The following is an 18,666-nucleotide window of genomic DNA, read 5'->3' as shown; positions in this document are numbered from 1 at the left end:
GGAGGCGCCGATTAAGCATTCAGCGCCGACCGAGCGTCGACCGACTAACAGCCATCTGTCACCCAAGGGGCCGAGGGCTAAAGGAGCGCCACCGTACCAGGAGACCAGGGCACATGCCCTACAGCATGTGGCGTCCGGTCAGCCCAGGGCGTCGAATAGTAAGGTATGGATGCCTATGTTTTGTTCATTCAACCAGTCGGTGACACACAACACACGGGACTACCGAGGACTGATGTCAATCGTCAGCCGATCGGCACCTAGAGGATATCGCCACCTCTCCCCCATCTCCTGATTTATGAGATCGTCGCCTCTCGATCAAGCGACGAGAGGAAGAAAGAAGAGAGCTCGAGCGCCATCGGCATCAGCGAAGGGAGGAAACTAATCCCTCCAGGATCCCAACCGAGTGCAACAGGCCATCCTCCTAGGAGGAGGAAAACAAGAACAACGCTTCCCAGGGAGAGATAGACATGATCGCAAGAGGGCCGATCGGCGGAGACTCCAACCAAGCTAGGAAGTCATACGCTCGACGGTTGAAGATCCATGTCGTGGGATGCAGCAAGGAGAAGGCCGAAGGGCCTTAGATTAGCTTCAACCCCAATGATTTGGAGGGTGTCGAAATCCCTTATGATGATGCTTTGATCATCCGAGCGGTGATCGACAACTACACCATTCACCGGACCTTCGTCGACACGGGGAGTTCGGTGAACATCATTTTCAAGCAGACATTCAATGAACTGCAGATCGATCGCAGCGAGCTGTTGCCTATGGCGACCTTGCTTTATAGATTCATAGGCAACGAAGTCCCACCTATCGGCCAAGCAAGGTTGGCCAACTCGCTGCGAGAAGAGCCGTTGAGGAGGACCCGGACTACTAACTTCATAGTAGTAGACGCGCCATCAGCTTACAATGTCATCTTGGTCCGACCGACCCTCAATGAATTTCCGGTAGTGGTGTCGACCTACTGCCAGAAGGTGAAGTTCCCGGTGGACGATCAGGTGGGCAAGGTCAAAGACGACCAACTGGCTGCTCGGCGTTGCTATGTAGAGATGGTCAAGACCGAGGCCAAAGCCGCTCGGAAGACTCCACAGCTAGAGGTAAATGCTATCACTGAAAAAACTCCCACTTTAGTATATGAAGAAAAGGACGAGGTTCAGATCCACCCTAGCCAGTCGAAAGTCACGACCTTCGTTGCCGCCGACCTGGAGGAGGAGAAGAAGGCGGAGCTGATCGCCTGTCTCAAATAGAATCACGATGTGTTCACTTGGTTGACACATGAGCTACCCGACATCTCCTTGAGCGTGGCCCAGCACGAGCTTCACGTCAGACCGGACGCTCGGCCAATCAAACAAAGAAAAAAGGATTTCAGCGTCGAGCAGAACGTGATCATCCGGGCAGAGATATAGAAGCTATTAGAGGCTAGCATATCAGGGAAGTCCAATTCCTGAGCTGGCTAGTCAATGTTGTGCTAGTCTCCAAGTCGGGCAACAAGTGGCAAGTATACATTAACTTCCGTGACCTTAACAAGGCTTGCCCAAAGGACATCTATCCACTGCCTAAGATAGATCAAATGGTGGACTTGACGGTGGATTGTGAGCTGATTTGCATGCTCGACGCATATCAAGGATGCCACCAGGTGCCGCTCGCCCACGAAGATCAAGAGAAGGTCAACTTCATTACGACCGATAGAACATACTGCTACAACATCATGTCGTTCGAATTGAAGAACGCTGGAACCACCTACCAGTGACTAATAAATAAAGTGTTCCGACGGCAGATCGACCGTAATATAAAGGTATACGTTGATGACATACTAATCAAATCCCTCCAAGTTGTTGACCTATGCACATATATCAACGAGACTTGCCAGATGCTAAGGGCATACAGAATAAAGCAGAACCCGAGCAAATGCCTATTCGGTGTGAAGGGTGGCCGCTTCCTGGGCTACATCGTCACCGAGCAAGGCATCAAAGCTAATCCGAGCAAGATCCAGGCTTTGCAGAACATGCCTCCGCCTCAGAATTTGAAGGAAGCTCAGAGGCTGACCGGTCGAATCATGGTGCTGCCCAGGTTCATATCCAAGTCATCCGATGAAGCTTGCCATTCTTCAAGATACTGCGCCGAGCTATAAAATTCCAATGGGACGCCGAGTGTGACCAGGCGTTGTAGGAGCTAAAGGAGTATCTGAACTCATTGCCTATGTTAGCCAAGCCAGTCGCGGGTGAGCCGCTTTGGATCTACTTGTCATCTAATGAGCATGCGGTCGGGTCAGCTCTTGTTAGGCAGAATGACCCGGAGTAGCAGCCTGTGTATTTTTTGACCCACATGTTAAAAGATGTTGAGTCCTACTACACTAGTCTCGAAAAGTTGGCTTATGCATTGGTATTCGCCGCGCGGAGGCTTCGCTCGTACTTCCTAACGCACTCGATAATAGTGATGACTAACAGCGCTTTGGGAAGAGTCCTCCTCAATCTAGAGGCATCTGGACGGTTGATTAAATGGACAACAAAGCTCAGCGAATTCAACATCCAGTATCAACATCGATCGACAATCAAGGCTCAGGCCTTGGTAGATTTTGTCACGGAAGTCCAGAGTGACGAGCCGACAGTAACATGGAAGATATATGTGGACGGCTCGTCCACTCGGCAAGGTAGCAGGATCAGCTTATTCCTCATCTTACCTCGGGAGGACCGGATACAGCTGTCGTTCGGCTAGACTACAGAGCCACTAATAATGAAGCAGAGTATGAGGTGCTAATAGCCAGCCTACAGGCAGCTCGGCACGTAGGAGTAGTTAGAGTCCTCATCCACTCGGACTCTCAGCTCACCACCCAGCAACTATCCGGGACCTTCGAGATAAACAACATACGGCTAAGGCTCTATATAGAAGCTTTTGAGAAGCTGAAGGCCAACTTACAGGAGGTTGTTGTTCAGAAGATCCCCCGATCGGAGAATCAAGCGACGGATGAATTAGCGAAGCTAGCCAGTTCGTTAGCGCCAATCGTCGTAGGTCAGCCCATCGAACAAGTCTTGCTTGTGGCGCATGTCGACCAGATGGAGGGAATCACCTTCCCGAACGATTGGAGGATGACTCTGACAGAGTTCTTGCATTCGGAAGCTGCACTTGCCGATCAAGAGGAAGCTCGCTTGCTAAAGAAGAGGGTCGGACGGTTCACACTAATCGGCGACTAGCTCTACAAGAGGGCCTTCTCCCGGCCCCTCCTCAAGTGCGTCAGATCAGAAGACGTCGAGTACATCCTGAAGGAGGTACACCAAGGCTCTGGCGGAGGTTATCCGAGCGGTCGCGCGTTAGCCGGAAAAATACTTCTGGTTGGATATTTCTGGTTGACCCTCCAGGAGGATGCTGCTCGGACGGTGGTGACTTGCTTATCCTGCTAGAAGTATCATAACCGCACCGACCGATCGAGGAAATGAAGGCGTCCATGGTATCATGCCCGTTTGACAAATGGGGCATGGACATCATCGGACATTTCCCCATGGCGATCGGTCAGTGGAAGTTTCTACTCGTAGTGGTGGACTACTTCTCAAAGTGGATAGAAGTCAAGCCGTTGGCAAAAATCACCAAGCAGATGGTCATCAAGTTTGTGTGGTAGAACATCATTTACTGGTTGGACATCCCACTCCGACTCGTATCCGACAATGGAAGGCAGTTCGCTGGATGGGGACTCAGAGAATGGTGTGAAGGCTATGACATCCAACAAGCCTTCACCTCGGTAGCTTACCAGCAGGGCAACGAGCAGGCCGAAGTCACTAATCGAGAGATCCTCAGAGTCTTGCGCGCTCGGCTTGACCACATGGGAGGTAATTGGGTCGACAAGCTCTCCAGTGTGCTATGGGCTCTACGTACAACTCCAAAGGAGGCGATCGACGTGACCCCATTCTAGTTGGTATACGTCAGTGAAGCAGTGGTCCCCGTGGAGGTTGGAGTATAATCCAATTGGGTGTAGTGCTACGATGAAGGGAACGCCGAACAGAGGCTGATGAAGCTTTACTTGGTGGACGAAGCAAGGGCCAAAGCTGTCGTTCGACTAACGGTATACCGACAGCGGATGAAGCAGAACTATAATACGAGAGTAATCCCGAGGTCCTTCTAGGTCGGTGACCTCATTTGGAAGAAAGTGAAGCCGGTTGGCGACATCGCTAAGCTTGAGGCGCCATGGGCAAAACAGTTCAAGGTTGTTGTTACGAACGGCAAGTGCATGAATTTGTCGTCAGTAATAAAAATATCGATCTCACAGGGACTGGTTATAAGCACTAGCAATTGTTCACTAAGGGTTAGCTAGACTACCAATGGTTGTGGATAATCTAGGGAAGAAAGGCCGGGAAGAAGAATCGAGAGATGGTGAGTCGAAGTGTTCACTTGGTTATGAGGAGCTCTAGGAGGTTGATTTCGTTGTGGTGGTATTGATGTGTCACGTTTTATCCTACACTCGTTGTCCTTTAACATGCAATTACCGGAAGCTAAAGCGGCTATTCTTAAATGCCAGAATAAAGAAGGACCCTAAGAAGGCCTGCTACAGTTTATCCCTGTTACTAGGGCACCTCGGCAAATCTTGAGGACACGACTCTAATTGGTAAGTCGAGAATAGTGGTTAAGAGCTAAGTTTGGTCTCTCGCTTCCTTGAGAGGAATTTGCCTCTCCTTTCAAGGAAGTATCCTAGATGTCCGTGAATGGGTTACCCCTGTCACTAGGGCCCCTCAGGTGTATAAACTAGGGATAATCCCTCTACGAGGTTAACAAGTTCTACACAATCAAGCAACATGCAATTGAGACAAAGCATAAAAGATCATCCAACAAGTATAAGTATAATACGAGTTTTACATCAAACCAAACCACAACTACTCCCTAGTCCTAGAACAAAGGATCTACTCCATAAGTGTCAGAGAGATATCCAAAGACATATGGTAGATAAACATACAATCTTCAGACACAGAGAAAGAAAGAAAGAATATGCTTATCCAATGACGACGAGTGGCCTTCGGATCTAATCCTCTGCTTCTGGAGTCGATACGGTGGTGGAAGATCGCTGGACGGAGATCCAAGACGACGTGAGATGGCTTCAAGACGTTTCTCCAACTGACGGCTTGCTTCCCCGCACCCTCCCCCTCGAGAAAAAGGGTTAAAACCCTTATATAGACTAGGGTTCGGCTGCGGCGACACGACTGTGACAAGATGGCACGGCCGTGTTCATTCTCTTCTCTGGTGGCACAACACGGTCATGCCAATTGGCACGACCGTGTGTTGTCTGGCCTTGGTCCCTGCCGCATGGCCGGACACTTCCTGGTCTCGATCAAGGGGTGGGACGACCGTGCAGGGTTGCACGACTGTGCACTTCCCCTCTTCGGTCTGGTCACACGGCCGTGCGAGATCGCATACCCATGTTCTTTGTCTTATTCCGGTGCGTTGATAATCATCATTTTCACTCTGAAAGTTGTCCCTATCAACACGAAACTAAACAAAGAGTAGATATCCAAACAAAAGAGCATATATAATGAATACAAGATGAAAGAGGCAATCATACAACAAATACATATGCACAAAGTACGTGAATGTGCGCTAAAACATGCGTAAATGATCATAATATTTGTGCACATCACACCCCCATACTTGATCCTTTGCTTGTCCTCAAGCAAAACGCTACAAACTATGTTCATAAGTTCCTACATTGCTTCATAATTCCTAGTGCATTCGCCTAACTCTATCAACTAGTTTCATTGATAAGCATGACTGTGGAGTAATCTAAGTATGGCCTAAGCATAAGTCCTTTATGCTCGGTGCAGTAAGTAGCTCAAACTCTTCAAGTTTTAATTCTTTGTCCTAGTTAAGTCGTCATACAATTGAGTTCCTAATGTTCCCGGTGATAGGCACTTACCTGCCATACACTTAGTTCGTTTTCCTTAATTTACACAAGGTCTCAAAGGGTACTTCTCGGAATCAAGAGAAACATAACATTCATTTCCCCAGTAACCTAACTCAGTCTCAAAGGGGTGAATTGTTAGTTTCCACTCACGACAACTGTTTTTTAATCCCCTAATATTTTTTTCTTTTTTTTCCTTTTCAGTTTTTTTGGGTGCTATAGAGGTGTAGCACTTATTACACCACATGCTATGCATATGTTGGGATTTGGATTTTTCCAAATGAGCTTCTATGATCCGAGGTTATCCAGTAACCAAAATGTAAGTAAGGAATCACCATGAGAACAAAAGTACTAAACAATTTGGATGAATCATAACTATTTCAAAAGTATATCTACCATTCAAGCTTAAGTACTTAAGTGTAGTGAAAATAAGGTCCTTAAGGTTAGGCCAAATCTTATACCCAACTCCATACAATACTTAGCTTATTTCATGCTACTAAAGATAGAGAAAGAAGATACACCAAACATACTAACACCATCTGAAAACTCATGAACTAAGAAAATGCTAGTTATTTTGCTATCAGACAAGTAGCAGAAAAAGAGGACGGTTGATGTTCTCAAATATGCCACAAAATTAAAGATAGGAAAGAAAAATGCAAATGAGGTGCAAGTAGAATAAAATGTGAATAAATAAACAAGACTAAATAAAACAAAGCAAATAAAATATGCAAAAACAAAAGAAAGACTCGACTCGACTCAGGTTGTGCAACAACACCCCCCCAGACTTAGACTTTTCATCGTCCCGATGAAATCAATATGGTGGCGGGGGTGGGGGATAAAGATGTCCTCAATGTGAGTCAGGGGTAAATCTAGGCATACTAGGAAGATAGCCAAGGTGTTGATGATATTGATATAGGACATCTATTTGTTGTCTAGTGATATCCATATCATCCATAAAATTTCTCATCCTTTCCTGGTCAACATCATAATCCTGAACGAACCCCATCACCTGACTATAGAAGTCCCTAGTGAGCTGAAAATGATCCTGTACCTCCCTAAACTAGTCGTCAGATAACTTAAAGCGACCCTCCAACAGTCATTGTTGGGTATTTTGCTTCTTGTGAAGGGAGTCTAAAGAGGTACGGAAATCAGAAAAATCAAACCTAGAGGATCCCATGGCATAAGCAAAAGAGTGTCTAGGTGGTTCCGGATATCCGGAAGGCTGCGGGAATCCTGATGACGAGGGCTCTTGGTGGTACTTGGGTTCTTCTACAATGGATGGTACAGTCTCGGGGTGTAAATCAGTAATCACCCAATTCGTGGGGTCGCGAACTGAAGTGCGCTCGGGGCAAGGAAGGGGTAGTGGAAAACCATTAGTTCTAGGGAAAGCAAACCCATTCTCATCCCGACAAATCATCTTCATAGCAAGACAAGAATCAATGTCGATCTTGTCATTACCATGAATCAACTCTAATCCATTAAGTGCACAACCCAGATTGAATGCTACTTTGATGATTAATCCTCCAAACACTATCATCCCCGAGGATGCCTTAGCTGCCTTCCACAAAGTTTACAAGAAATGAAACCCCGAATCAAAATCAACTTTATTTAACATCGCCCAAAGAGAATAGAGTTCTATCTTCTTAATCACCCCATCACTCTCTCCTCGACCAAAGATCGTTTTACTCATCACTCTGTGAAGGTATCTAAAGGCCAGGTTTTGCATCCTGGATGCTTTGGCTCTAGAGGGTTCATAAGGGTCTTGTGATCCGGTAATCGACATCCAAAATTCGTTCCACTTAATACCACCATCAAATCCACGCGAATCACCAGTAGGTAACCCAAAACAATCATTAAAATCACTAAAGGTCCACCAAACTTCTTTATTAATCATTCTAAAAGTTATGACCCATGTGTAGTCATCCTCAGAAGGGAATTTAACATCTATCGAGCTCAAAAATTCAAGAACTAGGCAGGGGTAAGTCGGTGCATGGGCTTACATTATATCATTCCAATCTAAAGCACTAATCATCCAATCTATGTCATTCCTAATTCCTAGCACATCCAAAGTAGTGTGATCCATGTATTTAGTGCATAAGATTTTTCTAGCGACAAGAATATCATATCTAGCTTTTTGCTCATGATTTCTAAAAATAATATTGAATTCATTTTCGTTACCTTCGTCGCGTGCCACTCGCTTTCCTTTGCCCTTAGATGATGAAGCCTTCCCTTTGCCTTTGTCGCCTCCCTGTGCGTCTCCTTCGCCTGATCCACCGCTTCCTCGACGAAGCCTCTTCAAGATCTGCGACATGGTACAAGGCTTTGAGGAGTTTCTTGTGGAAATGGATCTTGAGGATGGGAATATTGAGGGGAAAATACGGAAGTTTCTTCTCTCTTTTCGGATTTATGGCTTGAAGAAGTTTTAGATCTAGGTGTAGATCTAAGCAAAAGTGAGCTCTAGAGGTGAGAAATCTGGGGTGGACGAGGTGTAGTGAAGAGGAGAAGGCTTTTGGGAGAGAGGGAGATGGGAATAGGGTTTCTTGGAAGAGGAGGTGGCACACACGGGTTGAGACACGCCTGTGTCTTATAGACACGACCAAGTCCAGCAAGATGCCGCATGGCCGTGCTGATTGGCACGACCTCCTCCTTTCTCCCCTCGGCCGAAGTGGCATAGCCGTGCCAGTTGGCACGACCCCCGTCTTTTTCTCCTCTGAATGAGTCGCACGGCCATGCTAGTTGGCACGGTCTGGATTTTCTTCCTCTCTGGCATGGCTGCATGGCTAGGGCTGAGCATTCGGTCAAAACCGAACCGACCGAACCGAATAAACCGAATAAACCGATTTTTTTTTCAACCAACCGAATCGACCGAATTCACTACAAAAACCGAACCTACCGAACCGATAAAAGATCGGTTAATTCGATTTTTGACCGAATTAATCGAATTAACTGAATTTTAAAACTTTATTTGATTTTAATTAAAAAAAGGAGAGATTTTATTTTATTTATTATATTTTTAAATAAAAATAAATTAATAAATATTTTTATTTGGTTTAATCGGTTTATTCAGTTTAACCGAATTACAAAACTTAAAATTGAAATCGAACAGAATTCACCAAAAACTGAACCAAATTTTTTAAAAAAATCGAAAACTGAATTAACCGAACCGAATTCCCAAATTCGGTCGGTTCAGTTCGGTTAATTCGGTTTTACCGAATTTTTGCTCACCCCTATGCACGACCATGCCAATTGGCACGACCCGTGCCTCTTCCTTCTCTACGCAAGCCACACGGTCGTGCAGAGTTACACGACCCATGGCTTTAGTCTCCACGTTAGCTTCACACGGTCGTGTGAGGTCACACGACCGACTGCTTTCTTAAGCTCAAAGTGATTCGCTCTTCGTCATTTCGGCTCCTCCATCGCCTCCACGCCCATGAAAATGCTCATAGCCAGCTCGTGGGGGCTATGCACATCCTAAAAAATGAAATACACAAAATAAAATACTAGACTAAAACTCACTAGAGAAATAGAACAACAAAAAGGAATGATGAACTAAAATGGAAGAAAAATCTTTGGGTTGCCTCCCAAGAAGCGCTTGTTTTAGGTCTTTAGCTCGACCCCGTTTCAGTTAATGCGGACTAAACCCGTGGAAGGACGGCTCTCCTCCTGGGGTTAATGCTCCAGCCCGCGCCTTCAGTTTCTCTCACGCAAGACAAATGTACTTCGCGGTGCTTGCTGGAGGGGAACTCTCATGGAAATTGCACTCCTCGACTTTGTGTATGTTGATCTTGCGAGAATTTCCCTGAGAAGAGGGGTTACAGATGGAGGGATCTGATAAATTAGACTCGATCTTTTCTTTGCCGATCTCCAAGGATAACTTGTGACTTTTTACATCGATGATGGCTCCAGCTGTGGCAAGGAATGGTCTTCCAAGGATAATCGGTATCTTAGGGTCTTCCTCCATATCCAAGATAATGAAATCTGTGGGAACTATACATCCACCTACTTCAACTGGTATATCTTCCACTATCCCCATTGGGTATCTGCATGAATGGTCAGCTAATTGCAGTGCCATAGTGGTCAATTTAATGTTCTGGAGGCCCAACTTCTTGCATAAAGTGTACGGAAGTAGGTTGACGCTGACCCCCAAGTCGCAAAAAGCTCTCGGTATGAGTTCAGAACCGATTTTGCATGATATGGAGAAGCTTCCTGGATCCTAAAGCTTTGGTGGAGAATTCACTATAAGGAGAGCGCTGCAATTCTCTGTCAATGCAACGGTCTCGAAGTCGCCTTTTTGCCTCCTATTAGATAAAATTTCCTTTAAAAATTTCATGAACTTCGGCATTTGGTGCAGCGCATCTATCAGTGGTATTTCTACGCAAATTTCTTTGATCTTCTTCAGGAATCGGCTGAACTCTTCGTCTTTCTGGGATGCTATAAGCTTCTGAGGAAAAGAAATCATCTGATTCTGTGGGGCAGCTTGAAGAGTTTCTTCAATCTTTTTAGTAGCCTCTTCTTCATCCCTATTTTGAGTCTGATTGGGCAGTAGGAGAGAGGGCTCTTTTTCTGAGTCAAGCTCCTTCTGAGTAATGATTTGGGGATCTCCCACAGTACGCTCGCTTCTCAGCTCAATGTGGTTGTAATGCTCTACTGGATTCAAATCTGGCTTCCCTGGGAATGTACCCTGTGCTCTTGAGGCGGACTGAGCTATCTGAGCTATCTGGCTGTCTTGCATGTTCTGGTGTTTTTCGGAGTTGTCCAGCCTCTGAGTCAGTTGTTTGATATCGTTTCTCATCTCCTTTTGCTCTGAGAGAGCTTCCTCAAGCATCTTTTCAATCCTGGACAGTTGTGAAGGTTGCTGTTGTTGGTAGGTTTGTTGTCCAGATTGGTGGCTCTGCTACCCAGGCTGATAATTCTGATGTGCTGGTCCTTGATCTTGATTATTCTGGTATGAGAAATTGGGATGATTCCTCCATCCAGGGTTGTATGTACTGGAGTACGGATTATTCTACCTCTGAGTGTAGCTGGTTATTACATCACACTGCTCAAGTTGGTTCATCTGTGCCTGTATCGGCCCAAAGGGGCAGGTGTCTTGAGCATGATCCGTACTTCCACAGGTGTCGCAGACGCATGCTATTGCATTAGCTGTGTTGCCTCCTATGGCATCAAATTTCTTGGTCAGAGTGTCCAGCTTTGCATACATGAGTGTAACTGCATCTACGTCGAATTTCCCTAACACTTTAATTGGATTCCCTGTAAAAGAGCCACTGGATCTTTCAGATGCCCATTGATGGTGGTTCTGCGCCACATTCTCTATGATCTCTTCAGCTTCATCGAGGCTTTTGTTCATCAGTGCTCCTCCTGCTGCAGAATCAAGAGATAGCTTCGTGTGATAATTTATCCTATTGTAGAAGGTGTGCAGAACCAACCATTTTTCAAGGCTATGATGGGGGCACTATCTTAGCATACTCTTGAATCTGTCCCAAGCTTCAAATAATGATTATGAGTCTATCAGTTTGAAGCTGGCAATCAGGTTCCTCATGTGAGCAGTTTTGCTAGGTGGGTAGAACTTATCCAGAAACTTCTGCTCCCATGATGATATGCTATTCACTGGAAGGGAGTTCAGCCACTGCTTGGCTCTGTCTTTCAAGGAAAACCCAAAGAGAAGTAGTCTGACTGATTCTGGAGGGACCCCGTTCACCTTCATAGTGCCACAGATCTCGTAACATAGCTCTAGGTGGTGGTTTGGGTCCTCATGTGGTCCTCCTCCGAATTGATTTTGCTAGACCATGTGGATTACTGCAAGCTTGATTTCAAAGTTGTTGGCTCCAATGGGTGGTCAGGTGATGCTGGACTGAACCCCTCGTGCATATGGTGCCGCATAATCTTTCAGTAGTTTGTCGACCATTTTAGAGGATTCTTGTACTGCTTGGAATGCCTTTTGTAGATTTCTTCTCCTCAGAAAGGTCCTGTCAATCTCTGGATCAAAGGGTAGTAGTTGTTCTGAAAGATTAGCTCTACACATGCAACAATAAGGTATGAAATATGATAGCGGAATAAAAAAAATGAATGGGGGGAATTAAGGAAAGAAAAGAAAGCCTAGTCTAATCCAATATGATTTTGCTAATGTTATAGACGCAGTCCCCGACAACGACGTCAAAAACTTGTTACGAACTGCAAGTGCACGGATTCATCGTCAGTAATAAAAATATCAATCCCACAGGGACTGGTTATAAGCACTAGCAATTGTTCACTAAGGGTTAGCTAGACTACCAATGGTTGTGGATAATCTAGGGAAGAAAGGTCGAGAAAAAGAATCGAGAGCTGGTGAGTCGAAGTGTTCACTTGGTTATGAGGAGCTCTAGGAGGTCGGTTTCGTTGTGGTGGTATTGATGTGTCACGTTTTATCCTATACTCGCTGTCCTTTAACATGCAATTGCTTGAAGCTAAGGAGCTATTCTTAAATGCCAGAATAAAGAAGGACCCTAAGAAGGCCTGTTACAGTTTACCCCTGTCACTAGGGCACCTCGGTAAATCTTGAGGACACGACTCTAATTGGTAAGTCGAGAATAGTGGTTAAGAGCTAAGTTTGGCCTCTCACTTCCTTGAGGGGAATTTGCCTCTCCTTTCAAGGAAGTATCCTAGATGTCCGTGAACGAGTTACCCCTGTCACTAGGACCCCTCGGGTGTATGAACTAGGGATAATCCCTCTACGAGGTTAACAAGTTCTACACAATCAAGCAACATGCAATTGAGACAAAGCATAAAAGATCATCCAACAAGTATAAGCATAATATGAGTTTTACATTAAACCGAACCACAACTACTCCCTAGTCCTAGAACAAAGGATCTACTCCATAAGTGTCAGAGAGATATCCAAAAACATATGGTAGATAAACATACAATCTTCAGACACGGAGAAAGAAAGAAAGAATATGCTTATCCAATGATGACGAGTGGCCTTCGGATCCAATCCTCTGCTTCTGGAGTCGATACGGTGGTAGATGATCGCTGGACAGAGGTCCAAGATGGCGTGGAATGGCTTCAAGACGTTTCTCCAACTGACGGCTCGCTTCCCCACGCTCTTCCCCTCGAGAAAAAGGGTTAAAACCCTTATACAGACTAGGGTTCGGCTGCGGCGACACGGTCGTGCCAAGATGGCACGGTCATGTTCATTCTCTTCTTTGGTGGCGCTGCACGGTCGTGCCAATTGGCACGACCTTGTGGTGTCTGGCCTCGGTCCCTGCCGCATGGCCGTGCAAGGATGCATGGTCGGACACATCTTGGTCTCGGTCAAGGGGTGGCACAATCGTGCAGGGTTGCACGACCGTACACTTCCGTTCTTCGGTCTGGTCACACGGTCGTGCGAGATCACACGACCATGTTCTTTAACTTGTTTCGGTGCGTCGATAATCATCATTTTCACTCTGAAAGTTGTCCCTATCAACACGAAACCAAACAAAGAGCAGATATCCAAACAAAATATCATATATAATGAATACAAGATGAAAGAGGCAATCATGCAATGAATACATATGCACAAAGTACGTGAATGTGCTCTAAAATATGCGTAAATGATCATAATATTTACGCACATCAGTTGTGCAAAAGCTCCGATCGGGCGTGTACTATCTGGAGGATGAAGATGGGAGGTAGCTCGAGAGGCTATGGAGCACGAACCATTTTCAACCCTACATGGTAGGATGAGAGGTGCACAAGTGAATCCTGTACTTTGTATCTGTCGTGTGTTTGCCGAACGCAGGGCAAAGTTTGAATAAAAAAGCAAAGGCCTCTCAAGTGCATCTCCCTCAACGGTCGAGCGACGACCTTAAACCCGGGTGTACTAGTCTCCACCAAATCGTCGAGCGGCGACGCTAAACGCGAGTCTCCACCAAATCGTCGAGCCGCGACGTTAAACGCGAGTCCCCACCAAATCGTCTAGCGACAACGTTAAATGTGAGTCTCCACCAAATCGTTAAGCGGCAACGTTAAACGCGAGTCTCCACCAAATCATCGAGCGACGACGTTAAATGCAAGTATCCACTAAATCGTCGAGTGACGACGTTAAACGCAAGTCCCCATCAAATCGTCGAGCGGCGACGTTAAACTCTTGTCTCCACCAACGGTCAAGCGACAACCATAAACTCGAGTCTTCGCATATTCTTCCTCAACGGTCGAGCGGCGACCTAAAACTCGGGTCTTTATTAATAGTTGAGTAGCGACTATAAACTCTTGAGTCAAAGACTCTCGCGCCAATCGGCAGGGTTTGAATTGTATTTAAGTCATAGACTCAGTGTTCGGATCTCATATCTCCCCCGTTTGGAGTCAATTGGTCTTCACTAGTCTCGGACAAGCTTATTAGATCTCATATCTCCCCTGTTCGGGGTCGAACGGTCTTCACTGGTCTTGGACCAATTTATCAGATCTCATATCTCCCTCGTTCAGGGTTGAGCAGTCTTCAAAAGCGTACTGAGCGGACATGCATCGGGGAATAGCCAGCCAAAAATCCGAAGTCTTCGGAACAGGGCGATCGTTCGGCGCTATTTTTTAAAAATACTCTCCGAGTTGATCGGGAAATAGAAAAATCATGAACGAAGCTAAGAGCTTTGACAAATAAGCAGGATGCGAAAAAACATACAAGGAGGTAAAGCTCGTCCGAGCGGACGAGCATCCATTTCAACTTCAGAAATTTTACAAAACTTGAGGACTACACATTACAGGGATCTGGCTCACTCGAGATAATCCAGTACGTCGTCGGGCAGTGTGGCTATAAGCTTGTCCCGGCTTATGACCTTGCTGGTCATAGCGGTCGGTAGGTGGCCCCCCTCGCGATGTTGATCGTTCGTCCCCTCGATCGCCAAGTCGAATAGTCGAAGGGCCCTGTCGGTGACTTTGTTGTAGAAGGCATTCGAACAGATGTAGGCTTGCTTCATGTCCTCAAACCAACTCCCTTCGGCATCTTCATAAATCCTCAATGCCACCTAGGAGACCTCCAGTTCATCCTTGGCGGAGGCAATTTGGCCGCGGAGGGATGCTTCTTCCGCCGAGCGGCTATTCCGCTCAACGATAAGGAAATCCTCGGCCTCCTTAAGCTTTTGGGAGAGGCCTTGAGCCTCTTTATTCTTCTCGTCCAGGTCGGTGATGGCCCGATTCTTCCTCGCGTTCGCCGACTCAATCATGTTATCAAAGGTGGTGACCTGCTTATTCAGCCGCTCAAGCATGGTGGCTTGCCCAAGGCTCTTTGCCTGTTCAACCTTGAGCAGCTTCTCGCTCTTCTCAAGAGCGGCCTGGAGTTGGGCCACCTCGGCGTCTGTCTTTTCTTGAGCAGCAGAGAATTGGCCGCTCAACGCCTTTAGCTGCTTAACTTCCTCCTCCAGAAATGTGTGCCAGTGGCACATGGCTAGGATCTCTACCCAATACCGTGGGCAAGCAAAAAGGGTTCGTAAGTGTCAATCGGAGGTAAGTTATGAATTTACATTAAAGTAGTTACTCCCATGGACATTTGGGTGTGACTGTTCGCAAGGGCGCTCGGAGGCATCATCGCTGCACGGGCTCAGGCGTCCTCCCAGATTTTGGCGAGCGACCCCTGTATGATGATCTGGTGCTCAGGGCCTCGAGATCCAGTGCTTGGCTTGCTGTATTCCTCGGTAGGCAAGTGGAGGATCATCGTGATGTGGCGCTGGCCGCTCGGTGTCAACTGCGCAGAAGTCGCCCGGCCGGACGGTCGAGAGGTTGATGTTGGACGAATGCCAGACTTCTTTATCTTCGATGGCTTCGCAGTCGGCGACATGAAGGCCACAGGTGGAGCGGCTAGAGTCCCTTGCGGTAGCTCAGCAAGAGACGGTGTCCGATCAGACGATGCGGAGTCCACCGTATGTTAAACCATGGCGGGGGTCGAAGTTCCTACCCGCTCGGTTGACTGCGCTGCTAAAGTAGTAGAACGTGATCAAGGCTCGACCTGTCGCCTCTTACGCTGGTTCAGTGGCACGTTAGAGGAGGCCGAGCCCAATGGTTTCTCGACAGGAATAATGGGGCGTTGCTCGGTCGGAGGCTGTGAATCCGGGGCGGCTCCTCCGCTCGGTGCATGGCTAGTCTTGCCTTCGCCCACTACCATGGGCGTCTCCTCGCTCAGGCCGAGCGAATCTTCATGGGAGCCTACCGGTTACAGGCCTCGGCTCGCCAGTTCTTCAGTGGTCACCGCCTCGATCGCGGTGTCCTTAAGCTTCGCCTTGCCGTCTATACACACTCGCATCATGACTTCGGCTGTAAGAGAAAAAGAAAAATCAGTTATCATCAAAGGAAGAGGTAAAGAGGCTTCATACCTAGGCTAGTCGGCAGCCAAGTGCGGATCGGACTCAAGCCAAAGATGTACAAGACGCCCTCCAGCAGCAGCTTATGGATGTCATACTTCTGACCGGCTAGCATGGAGGCTGTGTTCAAGTAGTCTAATCAGCTCTTGGAAATTTTCAGGGGGGGCTGAGGTGCCACTTCGAGCTACCAGCTGGTCGGGAAATCTGGCCGCTCAGAAAGACGCATGAAGAAAAAGTATTCCTTCCAGTGCTTGTTGGAGATCGACATCTTGTCGAAAATGACTAGACCAACTCGCAATTGAAAGAGGAAGGCCCCCGGATCAGACAATTTAGGGTAATAAGTAGTGAAAGACCCGGGGGATAAGGAGAATGTTGTGCAGGCGGAATAAGATGATGACTCCGCACAACAACCGAAAAGAGTTCGACATACGTTGAGGAAGGGAAATGCGGAAGTATTTACAAACCGCTAGAATAAAAGGATGAGGAAACCAGTAGACAGGCAACAAATTGGTCGTGGAAGAAACAAAGGCAGCCGGTGAGCAGGAAATTGGGCCGATCAGACAGAGAAGGAAAAATGATCTGATGATTGGAAGGAATTTCAAAAGCCTCGCGTAGGCTCTTAGCATCGCCCCCATCAAACCTAGGCTCCATGGATGAATACCAGAGTCCAGGGACAGGAGCAAGCAGCTGAGAAGAGCTGGTCATCGCAAGTAAAGAGGAATAAGGCGAAGAAATGCGATCGAAAGGAAAGAGAGATCGTTTGAATACTGTTGGAACAAAAAAAAAAGGCCAAAACAGATTGAAAGCAGACGTGATGGGGAGAAAGCTTACGGGAAAAGGGGGCACCGAGAAAGCAAAGGTTGTCGGAGGAGAGGCGCAGAGGATCGCCGGAGACAGGATTGCACAAGAGCACGAAGAGACGGTCGCCAGAGAACTCACACGTGAAGTGTGCGAAGGAAGCGACACAACGGGCTTATAAGGCCCGGGCTCAGCCGATCGAGGCCGTCCGATCTATGTCGCGGAAACCCAGGCCAAGATCTCACCATTGAATTAAAACCACTAAACGTCACATCACGCCTGTCATGTTGTGGCTGTGGGCGTGACACGTGGCACACCATCACAGGTCGACAATTAAGGAAGACGTGGGAACATGCTCAGCCTTAATGAGCGGGGATTTTCATGATTCCCAAGAAATCTGGGTGACGTTAGCCTAGCCCGCGCTCGCCCGAGATAGCCCGAGGAAAAAGTTCTACAAGTGCAAACCTTTGTCCGTCCGATCGGATCGAGGGAGTGTGCTTATAACCGAGCTGCAAGCTTCAAAAGGCCGATCAGTGAGGATCAGGCCTATGCTGATCGGAGTTCATACAATGATGCAGGCCGATCGGGAGGGAATTAACTCACACAATGGTCTAGTCAGTCGGACTACATTCTCCTTTGACTAGACTTGAAGGGAAGGCTTGTGATGCGGTTATTAGGAGGGGCCCCACCTTGCTGCCACGGTGGAGGTTAAAGTTAATGGGGACGATGTTGTCCGATCGGGCGAGTCATACGTCGATCGGGGATTAAGCACTGACTCACCATCTTTGGCACAGAGAGTAATCAAACCGATGCTCAAAGGACATGCAGAAGTCGAGCCGAGCGGCTCCTCCGCTCGGACTAGCAGCAGACTCAACAGACAGTGGACATCTCGCTCGGCCCATCAATCGAGCATATGGACAGTGGGCTTCCGGCCAAGCAACCTTCCCACTCAGCCCAACAGTGAGCAACACTTGGACAATGGACTTTCAACCGAGCGGCTATCCCGCTCGACGTGACAGCAGACAGCGCAAGGATAGCAGAATTTCGGTCGAGCGGTTATTCCGCTCGGCCAAGCTACAAACACAGTGCTATATCTTTCGACATCCTTTTGAGAGCTAGTGCCACTGATAGGCGGCATGTTCAGATAGAGGATCGTACGACAGAAGCTTCCACTGTCACTTTAGAGATATGCTCGGCCCGTTAAGATACTGTGTCAGGGACACTTTACTAAACACATCTTTTTAGGGAAAGCTTTGAGATGTGTGCTCATCTTAGGAAGCGTGTACATGCGCTTCCGGGACTCTATATAAAGGGGGTCTAAGCATCGGCGGAGGTATACTTTTTTCGTGATTTCTACGGTTACGCTACAGTTCTTGCTTCTTCTCACTTCGCCGGAGACTAACTTGAGCATCGGAGGGTCATCGCCGGGGACCCCTTCCCTAGCTCGGCACTGACGTTGCTTGTGTTGCAGGTGGGAGTAAAGTTCACCGGAGGTAAGCAGGAGCGTCACGTCCCCAACATCCATCTCTTCGACTTTCGGATATGATCAGTAACCAAGCCGAGTCGAGCTGAGCTTAAAATGATCCAAGCTTTTGAAATGAGTGTTCAAGCTTGGTTTGGTTTATTTTTTATGAGCTTGAGCTTGTTTGAAGCTTGGCTTAAACTTGGTTCGTTTAGATGTTATCA

Source organism: Zingiber officinale, chromosome 4A (assembly GCF_018446385.1).
Source record: "Zingiber officinale cultivar Zhangliang chromosome 4A, Zo_v1.1, whole genome shotgun sequence".
NCBI lineage: Eukaryota > Viridiplantae > Streptophyta > Magnoliopsida > Zingiberales > Zingiberaceae > Zingiber > Zingiber officinale.
Note: the sequence above shows the minus strand (reverse complement) of the source record.